Below are 15,400 nucleotides of genomic sequence, written 5' to 3'. Positions count from 1 at the left end.
TGTATATATATTGTATACACATTAAAACAAGTATATCAAAACATAATATGTATCAAATTCTAAACACATTTAATTAAAAATTAAATGATGCAGAAATAATATCTAAATCTGTAATAATCTTACAATTCACAGAATTATATTAATTTGACACATTTTATATTTTTTTGCAAAGATTAAGGAAACAGAAACATTTTACAAATATATATACCTTTCGTATTCGAAATGTTCGAAATGTTTCTCCTTTTTCGGCATTTAAGTGCTCGACAGCAATATGAAACTGATCGGTCGAATTCCGCATAGCAATATCTCGACTGCAACGTCCGCAATATTGCAGTCGATCTGTCGTCGCGTAGCAACACCGGAGAAAACTGTTCGGTACCAAGGCAGCAGTAAGAAAGAACCGACAAACGTATCGGTGTCTCGAGGAAAAATCGTCACTCGCCTTTCCAATTACGGGATACTACATCACGAACAGCTTTCTACGAAGTTCCCGGAGGGACATGTGTCCTCCTTTAAGAGATCTGTATCTTCAAAGTGATCTATACCGAGTGATCTAGCACGAGTTCGTCCGCTCGCCAACAGTCGTCCGACTTATCTTCTTAAAGTACTTTTCGAGCTCTCACATCGTGTATCACGCGATATTGCGTTCGTGAAAGATACAAGTTAATTTCCGCATTCTTGTTCTTTTTCTAGTAAAAATCGTTATTAGATATGTATTTTAGTACAAGAGAAAGATTACAATATGTGCAAAATGGGATTATAAATACAAAAAAAAATGTGTAAATTATAATACCTTATAAAATATGTGATTAATATAATATTGATTTATTTTAAAATTAATAATCAAAATCTATTAAATAAAAGCTAAATTATATATTAAAATAATTATATAATATATTGTAATTTAATTATACCAATACTTTAAAAGCCTACTTCTAATTCCTTCCGCCTCGCTTTATAATTTTGATAAATATACACAAATCCGATTGCATTTTATAACAGCGTTCAATTAGTAACTTCTACGTCTGTAAATCTTGTTTGTTTTTCAGACATACATATATATTACATCTTTGAAAACGAAATGTCTACAGATCAACAGCTTGTACCATACATGACATTTGCATGACAGTATCTGTAATTCGATAATCTTCTGAGGAATGCCAATCATTGACTTAAGCCGATCACGACGTCGTGTGGCGACTAGTTCCGACTAGTTCAGCTCGTTGACAATACACCTAGCTTAATGCTTGCGACAGAGAAGGAGAGATATGGATTAATGTACGATTAGGATATATGCACACGCATTAACGTTGTACACGAGACGCTTTAATTAAGTACGCGACGTACAAAGCGTGTACCTATGCGTGTGCAACTATACCCGCGCGATATGAGACATTACAGAACGTCGTGCCTTTTCTTAACGAAGCCAATCTTTAGGTTCATCCCAGGGTCAAACGAGATAGGACGTGCTTCGACGAACGTCGCAGACAAGATGGTCGATACGATTGATCAATGAACCGAAGAAAGCCGCAAGAGAGTATTCGCCACAAGCCGCCAAGCAAAAGTTTACAGTTCCAAATGGAATCTCTATGTTGGATCGCAGAGTGTTAAACTTGCAATTAACACTCCAGTAAACAACTAATCACAAATTCTTTTTTTTTTTTTCAGTTGCAAAGTAATACAGTGGCTATTAAAATATCAAATTAATCAGATTGAATGTGTGTGCTTGAATTTGTAATTTTCAACAAATAGGTATGCATTTCTGCTAATGCTTTATCTAACAACAATTTATTAATGCATTTAATATTTCATTAATAATTTTTCCATTAATGTAATTAATAAAACAGTATCATGAGCTTATGTTGATATTGTAATAATATAGTGAAATTCTAAAATTATCCGTTATTAGAGAATATTTCCCAAATGAAATATCGATTTTGTTAATGCTTTACTAGAGAGACGCGCATATCCTATCCGCGCATCTCTCATAACTAATAACAGATCTGCAACTCGGCAGATACCACGACCACAAAGCGAATTCCGTATCTGATCCCAGTGCGAAATCTTAATCTGTATTCGAGGAGAGAATATTGGCATCCGCAGGCGAATAACGCTCGATGGTATCGTCATAACCCCGGCATCGTAACTAGCCGCTTTAGAGCATTCTGCGTCGAACGAGATGCTGCGACATGCATCTGGGTCGAGTATGCATCGGCGATACAGTGGATGCACGTAATGACGGAAATGCGCAAAATGTCTGCACGGGGAAAAAGATGAATAAGGAACAGAAATTGAAACATATTGTGACTCGCCAATCGAATGGTAAGAAAAGAGGGTAGGACTCGCGAACCGATGAAATTGCATGTCTTGCCGCGTTGAATTCGAACATTTCAGAAACTACATTTTTCTTGTAGACAGCGCTGACAAAACCTCTCTAAAAGATTTCACCAAAATATTTTTCGCGTACTGAGAAAAATGGTCTGGTTGAATTAAATGGTATGTTCTGGTGAAAAATGAATGAATCAGAACTTTCTGGTTAAGTCTACTAGAATTCTAGAGATAACTAGAATTCCGATTAAAATAATTGTTTTGATGAAAGATACTAATTCTAGTAGATTATCAGAAATATTATATCGACCAGAGAATTCGGGTTATCTCAACTAGAATTCTAATAGATTTAACTTCGGAAAATTTTGACTCATCCTCCATCCTCAACAAGAAATATTTTTTTAGCGCGTGTGCTCATTTTGTACTGAAGGCACGATGCTTCAAGATTGCAATGATTAAATTATGTACTATAGATCTCCGCATTTATTCATTCATTTAAAGATCAAAGGTTACCCGATTATATTTCTATCTAAATTATATACAAACAAAATTAGATCTCTTGTAAGATAAGTGATAGAAGAGCAGAATCACTTTTATATTTTAAGAACTACCTAACAGAACTTTTATTAGATGGTTCTTGAAATTACGTTAGATGACTAAAAGAAAGAATTTATTAATAACGAGCAATTGTTAAAAGCTGCTTACAAAATCTATTAAAAAATTAACCTGAGCATAACAAGCCCGCCAAGTATAATAAGGTATATTAACGAGGATGCCTCTCTCATGCAACCCCGTAAGAACAAGGAATCTCTGTCTTTCAGGAAATTCTGCCAGGGGTAGATCGCGCGCTGGAAAGGTTGCTTAAGGGGGAGGACTCGACCCATAAATTCCAGCAACTCGCTACGGGCTAGGCGGTAATTGCTCGTTTCCCTGACTGACTAGTCCCAGGGCACACAGAAACCGTCACTGACTCATTGTGACCAGCGGACGCATAGATTCTAACTGCATTGTGGATAATATGCGAAGCTAATACGACGGCGAATACGGCATTAACATAGTTTTGCCCGGCGGGGACGAGCCGCAAATTACAGCCTTTGTCGATATCAAACAATTGCAGAGAATTCAACAATCTAGCAATTAAAAATCAGAGATAAATCGCGATGACGATGGCACAGCTAAAATAATTAAGATACTTTCTGCTTAATAGATATAAAAACATTACATATTTATTTTTCTATAAATTTCATATTATCATAATAAAATTTACTTTAAAACTGCAAGTACATTAATCCGTGCAAAATAATATATTCATTAAAATATATATATATATATATATATATTTAATTTATCAAAGTTTCAATACTTACTTTATTATCACTTTTTGTACAAAAAAATATAAATCGATACAGTTTATCTACGAAACACAATCTCCCAGTTATACATGCTGCATCCGCTCGATGTTTCAACATTCATGAACGCATTCGGTACTTCTCTATAATCCCGTGAGAGCGTGTTTGAAAATTTTTTTTTTCAACTTGTGATTAAAATATTCCATGTTCAAAACGAACGCGTTGTTCATCGTGCCAATTTTTCTTTTTTTTGTCACACGATTTTTGGCCGAACATCATCCAATATTCGACTAGATGCAATTCTAGGTTAAATCCATCGGAAAATATTTAGGTTTGTTCGAAACATATTTCGTCCATTTGTTTACTTCTGTAAATAACATCTCAGTTTAGGTATACGAAAATATGACGATAAAATCTGTTAATTGTGATTTCGTATTCATACGCAAGATTTGAGTTTAATTAAGTTTTGGATAATATAAGTTTATTACGTTTATCATCGCGTCGGAACTCCTGCACATTAATGAAATTTGCATACTAATGAAAGTCTTATAAGAAGAACAGGATTATTAAAATATGTCCAAATTATTAAACGCTGTGCTTATTATAACATATACGGCAACTTCATTAAACATATATTTGTTAAGTGAGTATCAAGAGCTTGCTTTTAAAAGAGTCCCTGAATTTTTTAATAATATAGTTGAATTCCTCTCAAAATTTTTGTGTTAATTAAATTCCTCTTATGCCATTATTTATATTATTACGTTATAGCGTATCTACCAAGCGAATTTTTGCTATTGATTCATCGATGCTAGCTAATGCAGCTCGCAATATGCATCCTAACTACATTGTACGCAATCTGCCGCGAGCAATACGACACGCGATAAACACGTAGGTGAACTCTCGATGCATTAACACAGTTTTGCCCCGTGAGAGTAGTCGCTCTGAATTCTCCCTCCTGTGTGTCAACCAACATAACATACGGCCAACTACTTTAACAGAATTCATACGCGACGCACTCTCGATAATAAACTGATTATCTATTGATTGTTAACACGACGCGAATATCAATTGTCGGAGTCATTATTTCGGAAAACGCAGCTATGAACGAACAGGTTCATTATTGTTTGCATTTTTGCTTCCATTCGTGCGATATTTCATCTCGGGATAGAGAATCGTTAACCCCTTCGCTGGCCATCCTGACTTTATAAATCCCCCTCTTTTTCCATAAATCAATCGTTTAATTTATAGCCCACGCAAAAATAGAATAAAATTTAATTCTGTTAAATTGTCAAAGCCGATTTATCAAAAAACAACATGGTAATCAGCTTAGATAAAGTAACTTAAGGATATATGGTGCATTGTATTTCTGCAAAAAATAACTAAAATTAGAAATTTACATGTATTTTCCGTATAAAAATAAATATATAATTCTATTTAACAATACAATTTTATATTTTATATTGAATAAAAAATTTCTCATTTTATCTTAATCACTTTTTAAAACTATTATACTTCTTATTTCAACAAATTTTTTATCCCAGTTTTATTATATAAATCGTCGTAAAACTTTTATATTATTATCAAATACAATTTTAAAAAAAATTTGAAATTTTTATATATAATTTGTTCATTTACTAAAAAATACATGTAATACATCTTTAAAGTAATTTATCCGAAATCGATATTCTAGATACAACAGCGTACAATCAAGAAATCTCGACTAGAATACATTTCACGAAATATTTTCCTTATAATATCATCATGAATTTTCTCCGTGAAAGACATTCGAGATGTGTTCCACTTCAAAATGTGACTTTGAGAAATATCTTACGTGAAGAGGGCTATGTGCCAAAGCGGCTTTTACATTTCTAATAAAAGCGACCCTTACACATTCTGCCGCGTCATCGTACTTTTTTTTTGTTCTCTCGCATCGCTGGGTGTTTTTATGTCGAGTTTTCATGTCAAGCCGGTACACGGAAAAATCAACGCGCACCTACCAGAAGCAATAGCAGAAACCACGGCGACAACTTTATCCAACAATGTTGCAGGTGATATAATTGCATACCGTGTCCAATTCACTAATGGCCCGTGCATAGAGGACGACTCCTCGCTTGCTGCTTTTACACATTCATCCAGTAACGGTTACACTATTATTAACCCAGTTCGTTACTATGATGTCGATGATGGATTGCCCCCAACCATGCCCCGGAATGATTCATCGTTATCGACGAGTTTGACATGATCTATCGAGATTAACGATCATCCCATTGGGCTCTTTCAGCTGTTATTCAATGATCTTTGTGGATGATGATTCTCGCGTATGCAATGTGTCGATGGACAGTTAGAATGACATAAGCTTGGATTTTTTTTTTTTATATTCGACGATACCATATTCGAGAAAAATATAGTAAAAAAAATTTAAAGAGTTTTCAGAAAATCCTTATACAAGATATTGTAATTTTTTCGTTATGTTATATTAATTTATTTCTGATGATTTAAAAAGTAATTTGTATTAAACTCATTCGTGAAAATAATTCACTAATCATATTTTGTTTTGAACTGTGTCACTTTTGAAGTAAGGAAATGATATATATAGAATGGATAATAATTGATTTTATAATTAGAAAAACACTTTAATTGTAATTTTTATTTTTCTAATATTTCTAAAATTGGTGAGTTTACTTGTATAATAAATTCCTTTTAGATATATGTTACTATTAGTATGTTGGAACTATATGTACTAAACTAAATAGAAATTATCATTCCTGTATTTCTCCGTTTTTTTATTTTTCCCAACATATCGCGTTTTTCATTAATTATTTTTACGTAACCGGAAGAGGCGCTTTTTTCATTAAGCTTTTCTATCTCATTCATTATATTAAAAAGTAAATAATTTCCTTCTAGTGTAACTCAAATGAGGAAAAATATTTGGAAAAAATAGAGAGAATTCTAATCTTTCAGTCTAATAAAAGGAAAATTTTTACATTAATTCTCGTTTACGTAACAATTTTAAAGAAATTTTCGCAAGTATATCTATCGTCATGCGCTACCTTGATCTTCCTCTCTCTCTCTCTCTCTCTCTCTCTCTCTCTCTCTCTCTCTCTCTCTCTCTCTCTCTCTTTCTTTTCTATTCATTTATATGAATATCCGCACACTCATGCACCATTCTAGCCTATTCAGCCAATATTCTCTAACCTCGCGAGTGCTTCCTTTATCGCCGGACCTTGACTGTAAAATATCGGCCTCCCTTATTCTTCTGTACCTCCCTCCAACCCCATTACACTTTCGACGCGCACTGACGCGACGTCAGCGGACGTGATAGCGGAAAAAGTCGCGTGATAGCGATGCATCGCGATTAATTCCGTTTCACGTGATCGCGCAACACAATAGAGCACAGTCGATGCATCGCGGAAAATAAATGCGCGCGCGGCAATTTCGATCGTTATACAACGATCAATCGCCGTAAAACGCTTCCCGTTAATCGTCCCGAGTAAACGACTTTTACATACGTGTGTATCAAAATTGCCATGTCACAGCTACACAAATATCTCAACTAGAAATATTCCCACATCATCTCTCTCCGCTCCGCTATTATACTTGCAAATTTCTACCACTCGTAAACATCCATATGCAAAAAAATACTAAAATAATATTAAAAATGTTAGATTATTAAATTTTTTTTAATTTCCTAACACATTTTGCCGTTCACATATGTATGTAATACGATCACGAAGCAGGACAACCTTTTATCGAGTCTGAAAGTGTCCTTCGTGTTTTTCGGACGTATAAAAATTTTTATATCTAAACGTGATCCGGATAGAGTTAATCGCGCGTTCCCGATATATATATATACCGCGGTCAATTCTATATGCGCTTCTCGTCACAAAAACTCATGTCGTATCCTCGCTTTACGACGCAGGGTCCGTTTTGCATTTACACGCCTTGGTTAGAGCCATGGACAGAACCGATACGTGGTGGTAGATACGACCGGCGGCCTTGAGCGTATGCAAACTCACGTAAAACGAATGAAATCATCCGCATGCAATTCCGCGTCGCGCATTCGTAAAGCGGTGCTGCGGCACGTGGGTGGCCATCGATCCCGCCAATCTCGTACATATCGCTGCTGGTCAGTCTCTCCTCTTCGTCAGCGTTCGAAATTAATTGAATGGGGCTCTAATAACCGACGAGATTTATTAATCGGCCGGACTGTAGCTGAGATTGCGAATGGCACACAGCAATGTTGTATTCTATTATACGATTGCACGCGGGAGATCACTTATTGTCTCGCTATCACTCTAATCATGGTTTTATGTTTGAAATATATACGTGCTTGTAATCTCTCGTATAAAAATATCATATTATTAAAGTATTGTATATTATTAAATTAAATCGTATAGTTTCTAAATCATTAAAAGAATATGCATGGAAAAATATTATTTTGCTAACGTATCTAAAACTTTAGCTATATGATACAGATCTGAACATAATTTGGTTAAACTGTAATATTAAAATAATGTACAACGGTCAAGCTGTTTGCTGAATGTCAAATTTTTTTCTAATTGCTCTCATTACGCTTGAGTTTCCTATATAATTATTTAGATAATCCAACAAAATTATTTTCAAATTTAGCATTTTTAGATATGTTAATAATCGTTCTTTCTCCGTGTTTATGTAATAATGAAATTTAAGCTTTGTTTACTACGTCACACGCGTCTTTACCTTACATTCTAATGTTCTTCTTGCAGTGAGAAAAATAACAAATGTCACTAATTTCGACAATGGAAATTGCAAATTAACTGAATGAAGACTATAGTAGGCCAGATATTGTGCATTTATCTTGATTTGTAAACTATTGTATACCGCGTCGAATATCCAGTAATGTATTTCTGGCACATATAAACCTCTGATGTCGACGAAGAGTACACAACGCAAAACGCAATTTTCAACTTTTTGCGAAAGAGTCGTTAATAAAAAGCTTATTGTGTACAGTGCGATCCCTCCAGCTAAAAATTCAGCTGAGCTTTATTTACTTTGGCTATTGTTGCCTTTATCAGAACACAATTATCTCCCAATAAACAAATGAATACCCAAAAATAATTTCTATAACTAATAAAACGTAAACAATGGCTATTAATAAATATATAAATATAAATGTTCCAAAATAAATTGAGAAAACTCTCATCTGTCAAAACATCAATTATTATAAAATTCGATGATTATATAATGCCGCTGAATAATTTAATTCATTCATACACTTTCGAGACCAAAATGATAACAATGAATAAAATATAGAACGTTATAATGTTCTAAAAAGGTCACATATAATTAATATACATTAAATATTAGATACATACATTAATTTAATGTATTTAAATGCTAATAACGTTAATATATGGTATCTTTAGAAAAAGAAGTGTCATTTACAATTTTTTATATTTCATAAATATGTGGTCTTTAATAGATGGTTTCAATTTGAATTATTAAGCGTATAATTCCTCATTCATCGAAGCTAATAACAGCAGCTGAAAACACAATATTATCGCGACGAATCGCGTCTAAATCGAGATTCTGACAATGCACCTATTTACAGCCGATAGAATACACGTACCACATCGCATCTGTTTATTTAATGCATGTGAATGACCTATTAGGCGCAAGTGTTCTACAAACGAAGTGAATGGTCGTACGTAGATTGTACATACTTGTGAATGGCACACTTGTGAATGGAATATGTGATTTTATAAATGATTAGCCTAGAGACTGCTGTTTCAACGACATTTCATGGTAACTTTCAACGCGATGGATATTAATGCACTTTTTTACGCGATGCTATGATAGGAACTTTCGAATCCTTGCATCATGATTTATCGTCTCTTCTGAAAAAACGATCGAGTAAACGTAGTTTAACGTGTAATTTTCCTAGCAATTTTCTTCGATATTAATCCTCTCATTACCGAGCTCCCTTTTACAACCTTTTTATAAAATCGTCCATAAATAAAAAATTTTAAACGGGTGTAATAAGATATTATATTAAAATATAATCTTGGATGTAATATTAAAAATATAATATTGATAATATCACACACAAAACTTATTTTGCGCTTGTATTTGTTAATTAATGCTCACTTATATTAATTAAACGTTAAAAGTAATATTTATTTATAAACAATAAAGTTAATTTTCTTCTACTTCCTTTTCTCCAGTGCAATCATACTTAAAAGCTATGCATCTCTAATTGCAAGACATTTCGATATATTTATTATCAAATTCAACACTAAATATTAATATTGCCTTTCGTTGTATGAATATGCAATTTCATCGCACTGTGTATTCGAGCGAAATTTACTCAGTACTTGCCAAATGAAAGTTACACAGATGCTTGAGAATTCAAATCCCACTCTCTGCAACCTGTCGATTCCACAAGGAGACCATAAGTACGAATCTCGAAGAATGGGGACACAAGCATTAAATTGAAATACTTGCGGTTTGAGAAAAAAATTGCAGCCATATATATTATCTGATCAATGATATAGTACATGTTGCTAATACGAGTGCGATAGAAAGTTACTTCTGTTAAGAGAGAATTGGTTGCCGTTCTACGGTAAGTCGAGGTCGTAAATTCGCGTAGTATAAATTATCGAATGCATTTTCTTTCTATTCTTCGACTATATTCTAAAAGACATTTTCTTTTAAAGCACTTTCTAAAATGTCCATTTAGAAAGTGTGAATTTTCATCACCGTCGGATATCATAATACATTCTTTATGAAAACTTGTGCATCAATAGAACTGCCAATATCCACGTTCAACTAGAAGCGAAAAAAAAATTGTAGAATGGGTTCGCAATCAGTTTTATAAACGCGAGATATAAAACAAATTTATTTCGAAATAACAGAAAACCTTCCAACATGGTTTATTGAAATATAAGAGCTTCTCTACGTGCATTCGGGTTCTCATTTTACACATTTACATCGTTATTCTTTGGAACAAGTTTCATTTCTGCCACGTATTTTACTCGATGGTTCATAATGTAAAGTGCGCCAGAATAACGAGTTAAAACGAAATAAAAACACTTTCTATTTTTAACCGTTATTTTCAAGCCAAATAAAGGATCCATAATTTTCAATTTCGCATGCAAATGTATATAGTATATAGAATATGTAATCTATATAGAAGTTTATCCTGAATTGTAAATTATCTAAAGTGTATTTTAGACTAAAAACAGGATAGAGACTTGGGATTAATGTATCTCGAAAATTGTGAAAATGAACAAAATTCACTAGGTGTTGATCAATGAAAGTATAAATATTCTAGTAGATTTGTTCACTTTTGTAATTTTCATCTCATTTCAAGATACACAATGGGATTCTCTCAGAGATAAATCAATTAGACATATTTTACTAAATTGCGACGATTTGTCGAGGTTCGAGGTTGCATTCATTTGTGTTGAAACCGAGCAAAATAGAAAGAGAGAATGAATGAATGAATAAATGAGAGAGAGAGAGAGAGAGAGAGAGAGAGAGAGAGAGAGAGAGAATGTGACAATGAAGGGAGGGAATCGCTCAAACTTTTGCATTGTCGTTTCGAAACTACCACGGTATGACGATATCGCAGGCGAATTTACGAGCGGTCGCGCACTGCAGTTTCGACTTGGTCGCCGGTCGTTAACGGTGCAACTCGTACATCAGCATTAACCATGGCGTACCGACACAGGCTTGGCGGAAGGGACAGGTGTATTGTTAACAGTGGCTCGCAATGAGTAACAATAGCGGAAGCCACCCCGTGAATTAGTCACCGCAAAATGTTTCACCGCGCGGGCACCGTGATTAGGCGCAGGTGGGAGTCAAACTGCCCGGTGTTTGTTTCGGAAACGCCGAGGGAAACGCGCGTAATCCTAAACTGCGTGATCTCAGCTTCATCGCGTTTGCTCACGTTCATGAATTAGCCGAACATAAATAACAGTAATATACGAGATTTAATTTCTATGTATAAAAATAACAAGTCCTTTATAATGATAGAAAATAATAAACTTATAAAATCTCACATACAATATGAGAGCATTCTGTAGTCACAAGAAATGTTCCAAAAATATCAATTATATTTTATTAAAAAATAAAAGATTTTAATATTTTAATTTAAAGATAATATAAAGTATTTTAATATAATATAATACAATATTTCTTTATTTGCGAAATTTATTTCTCACGAAATGTACGGAAACCATCGTTGTTAAAATGGAACAAATAAAAACAAAATAACACAATCCGAATGCAGAGCCAATACGCGATGTAAAAACAGCGTGTGTATATATATATACTATATATATATATATATATATACTATATATACATATATATATAAAACCAAATTGTAAAACTCTCGTATATACTTTTAAATCCTTTAAAAAAATAAACTCTTCTTTTGTGAGAGGCGATGATTTAGATAAACATAACAGACGCAATATACAACTGCGCAACGCTGCGCCGAGCGAACGCAATCACGGATCAGTCTCTTTTTATACATCACTCTCCCCCCTTCACTCTCTCTCCCTCTCTTTCTCTCTTCTCTGAATAACGTACATCGAAGTCGATAGGGTCAATTGTCAATATTTTCTGCTCCGCTGGCAAACATAACAGTTCGTTAAGTTCATGTAGATTGTAGATTATTCGCTACGCTTATAAATGTATTCAACTTTGCAAAATATTATATATTTTTTTAAACTGCTAATCAAAAAATTTCATTAAGTATCCTGTTTTCATTTAATTCTCTTTGAGCGTTTGCAAAATATATTCCATCGTTTAATATCTATAACACACGCTGTAATGTACATAACGTTTTTTCGAAGCATAGTCAGCAAATAAATATCTAATACTAAATAAAAGATATATTTATTGTAATATTACAATATATTGTACATGTTGTATTAAATGTTTTATTGGTATCCCATATTTTGAAAAATAATCTAATATTTCCATAAAAGTTAATTTTTATTTTTAAAATAAAAAAAATAGTTTTTTGAAAGAATTATTTTTAATATAAATTATATCGAGCTAAATGAATTTAATATTACTCTTAAATTTTATAATAAATTGAGAACAACGTAAAAAGTGTCATACTAACTATAAAGTTATATCAGCATGTCTGTAACACATCATCACATATTATAAGAATATTATCTAACGACGCAAACATCTGTATCGCTGAAGAAGGACCTGTGAGTTCCGAAACGTACGACACTTTATAGTTAGTTTTTCACGTTATGTTCTTAATTTATTATAAAATTTAAAAATAAATATTAAATTCATTTAACTCGATATAGACCGCTTATTTATTTAATTTGCATTGCAATAAAACGAGCGAGATTTACTAATTATTTTTAAGATATCTCTCTCTCTCTCTCTCTCTCTCTCTCTCTCTCTGTTTTGATAAAATATTATAATTATATTACATCCTATTTAAATATGTGGTACACTGCGCATATATTTTAATTTTTTGGAAATCACGTAAAATTCTGATTAATACTAAAAATTAAAATACCAATGATTATACATTAATGTTACATGATTGCAATAGTTTTCGCGAGTTGTAAACGATCATAATTAATTAATTATATCGCATATTCAGACCCGCTTATTGCACCTGCATGACCTATTGTCCTCGAATGATTTTGTTAAATTTCGGTTAACATATTATAAAAAATCAAATTATAAATTTTTTTTAATTTCCTAACTACTTCTCTTTTATATCAGTTTATTGCAACATTTAATCCTAAAATAATAAAAATACCAAGCACAAGCCTTAAATTCCATTGTATTTCAATAATAGTTAGAGAGGATAAATAAATATCTCTCTCTCTCTCTCTATATATATATATGTATTAACAATTTTTCCCTGCCATATTTTACAATCAATGCTTTATTTTTATATTTGGTGGAAAAAATATTATTATAACTTCTGGCTTTCCAATTTTCATCATCCATGGGATATAAACACTATGAAGAAAAATACATAAAAATTTTTAATAAAATTATGTCAGTATATCATATATTTGTTAAAATTTTATCTAAATTTTCTTTCTTTTCTTGTTTTTCAAACATTATTAAAAAATTTATGAAATTCACTACCTATTCATTAAAAATATTTATTATACAGAGTTATATACATACATATGCGATAACTTCAAACTTTTATCAATTGTAATCAATTCTAGTTATAGATATCAAAAGTATTTAAACTTTATTTATTAATAAATTATTTCTCCGTGATGTTCTTAATTGCTAAAAATAATGAAAGTATAAAATGGTATATATAAAAAATAAATATTATGACGATTGTATCGTCACAGATATTTAAATTCGCGAAAGCAGTCGGCTGTGAGATAAACGCACAGATACATACACTTAGTGTACACATAGCAAGTAGATATAATTATATGCGAGGACGTTAGACGCGAGAATGAAGATAATAGCCTTTTAAACACGTAAATTTCTTGTGACAGTTTTTCATCTTTTTTTCTTTATATTGGTCGCGTATATAAAGGTAAAAGCTAGACGAGTGAGAAATGCATTTATAAAACTATATTTTATTAATCTGTACTAGAATTTTACAAGGAAATAATTGTTATCAAGCATTGTAATATAATTAAAAATTTTAAAGCATAACGATGACAAATGATAAATATACACGCGTAATAATATATAGGGCATGGAAATTGCGAGAAAGACGCGAACGATAAGAGAAGCGAACGAGATCGAGTAGACAAAAGAGTGACTAACTGACGCAGACAAAACAGACGCGCTCCGAGAGCATCGCGAGTTCCAAGTACATTATATTCTTTCGAGTATTGAGAAATTCGTGTCGATTCCAGTTACATTATAATCTCTCGTGTTGTAATAAATCTTTGTCGTTTCTATTAACATAAAATCTATTTTATTATTGGTGACCCGAATTGTAACATCACAATCATGCTACACACATACACACGCATAGAAGTCAAAGTGGCACCTGCACTACTGACCAAAATATACTATTAAAAAAATCAGATCTTGAAATTATTTATTGATAAAACTAGTTTGTTTATTATAAGTTTACTAAAATTAAATAGTAGTAGATACCAATTGTTCTAATCCATCCACGAATAGTCAAATTTGAAACGTACATACTTAAAAAAAAGCATCACGGAAAAAAATTACTTACACTTTTATAACTTAATTTTTCACGAAGTTTCATGCTGCAATAATATTACTCGAATTTCAGGGCACTGTATATCTTATGCATATTTGAAACAAATTTTTCATAGATCCATTATTGCAATAAAGAATCTCCATTACCCCAACTAAATAAAATCTAATTTATCATTCACATGTATGACGTGCAACAGCGAAGTTTTGACGTAAACTGCATTGAAATAAAGAATATAAACATATTCAAATTACAGTTCAAAATAATATTTCAAAAAATAAATACTGCACGCACGAAATACTATGATATGAAATTAAATCGCCAAGTACCAAAATCAATAATAAATTACTTACTCCAGTGTTGTTCCGCCATCGCTATCATGCCATTCCCAAGCCTCCTCTTTCCTTCATGGAACTCTCACACAACACTCGCAAAAATACAACAAATTATCGTAGCAAAAATACTAAGCAAATATTAAATCATCAGAATACTGATATTCTGAATTTGGATACCACGTCACGCAATGCGATTAATAAAGTCGAAT

The sequence above is a fragment of the Cyphomyrmex costatus genome, unplaced genomic scaffold, assembly GCF_001594065.2.
Source record: "Cyphomyrmex costatus isolate MS0001 unplaced genomic scaffold, Ccosl1.0 scaffold222, whole genome shotgun sequence".
NCBI lineage: Eukaryota > Metazoa > Arthropoda > Insecta > Hymenoptera > Formicidae > Cyphomyrmex > Cyphomyrmex costatus.
The sequence above is the reverse complement of the archived record's forward strand: the minus strand, read 5'-3'. Positions refer to the sequence as shown.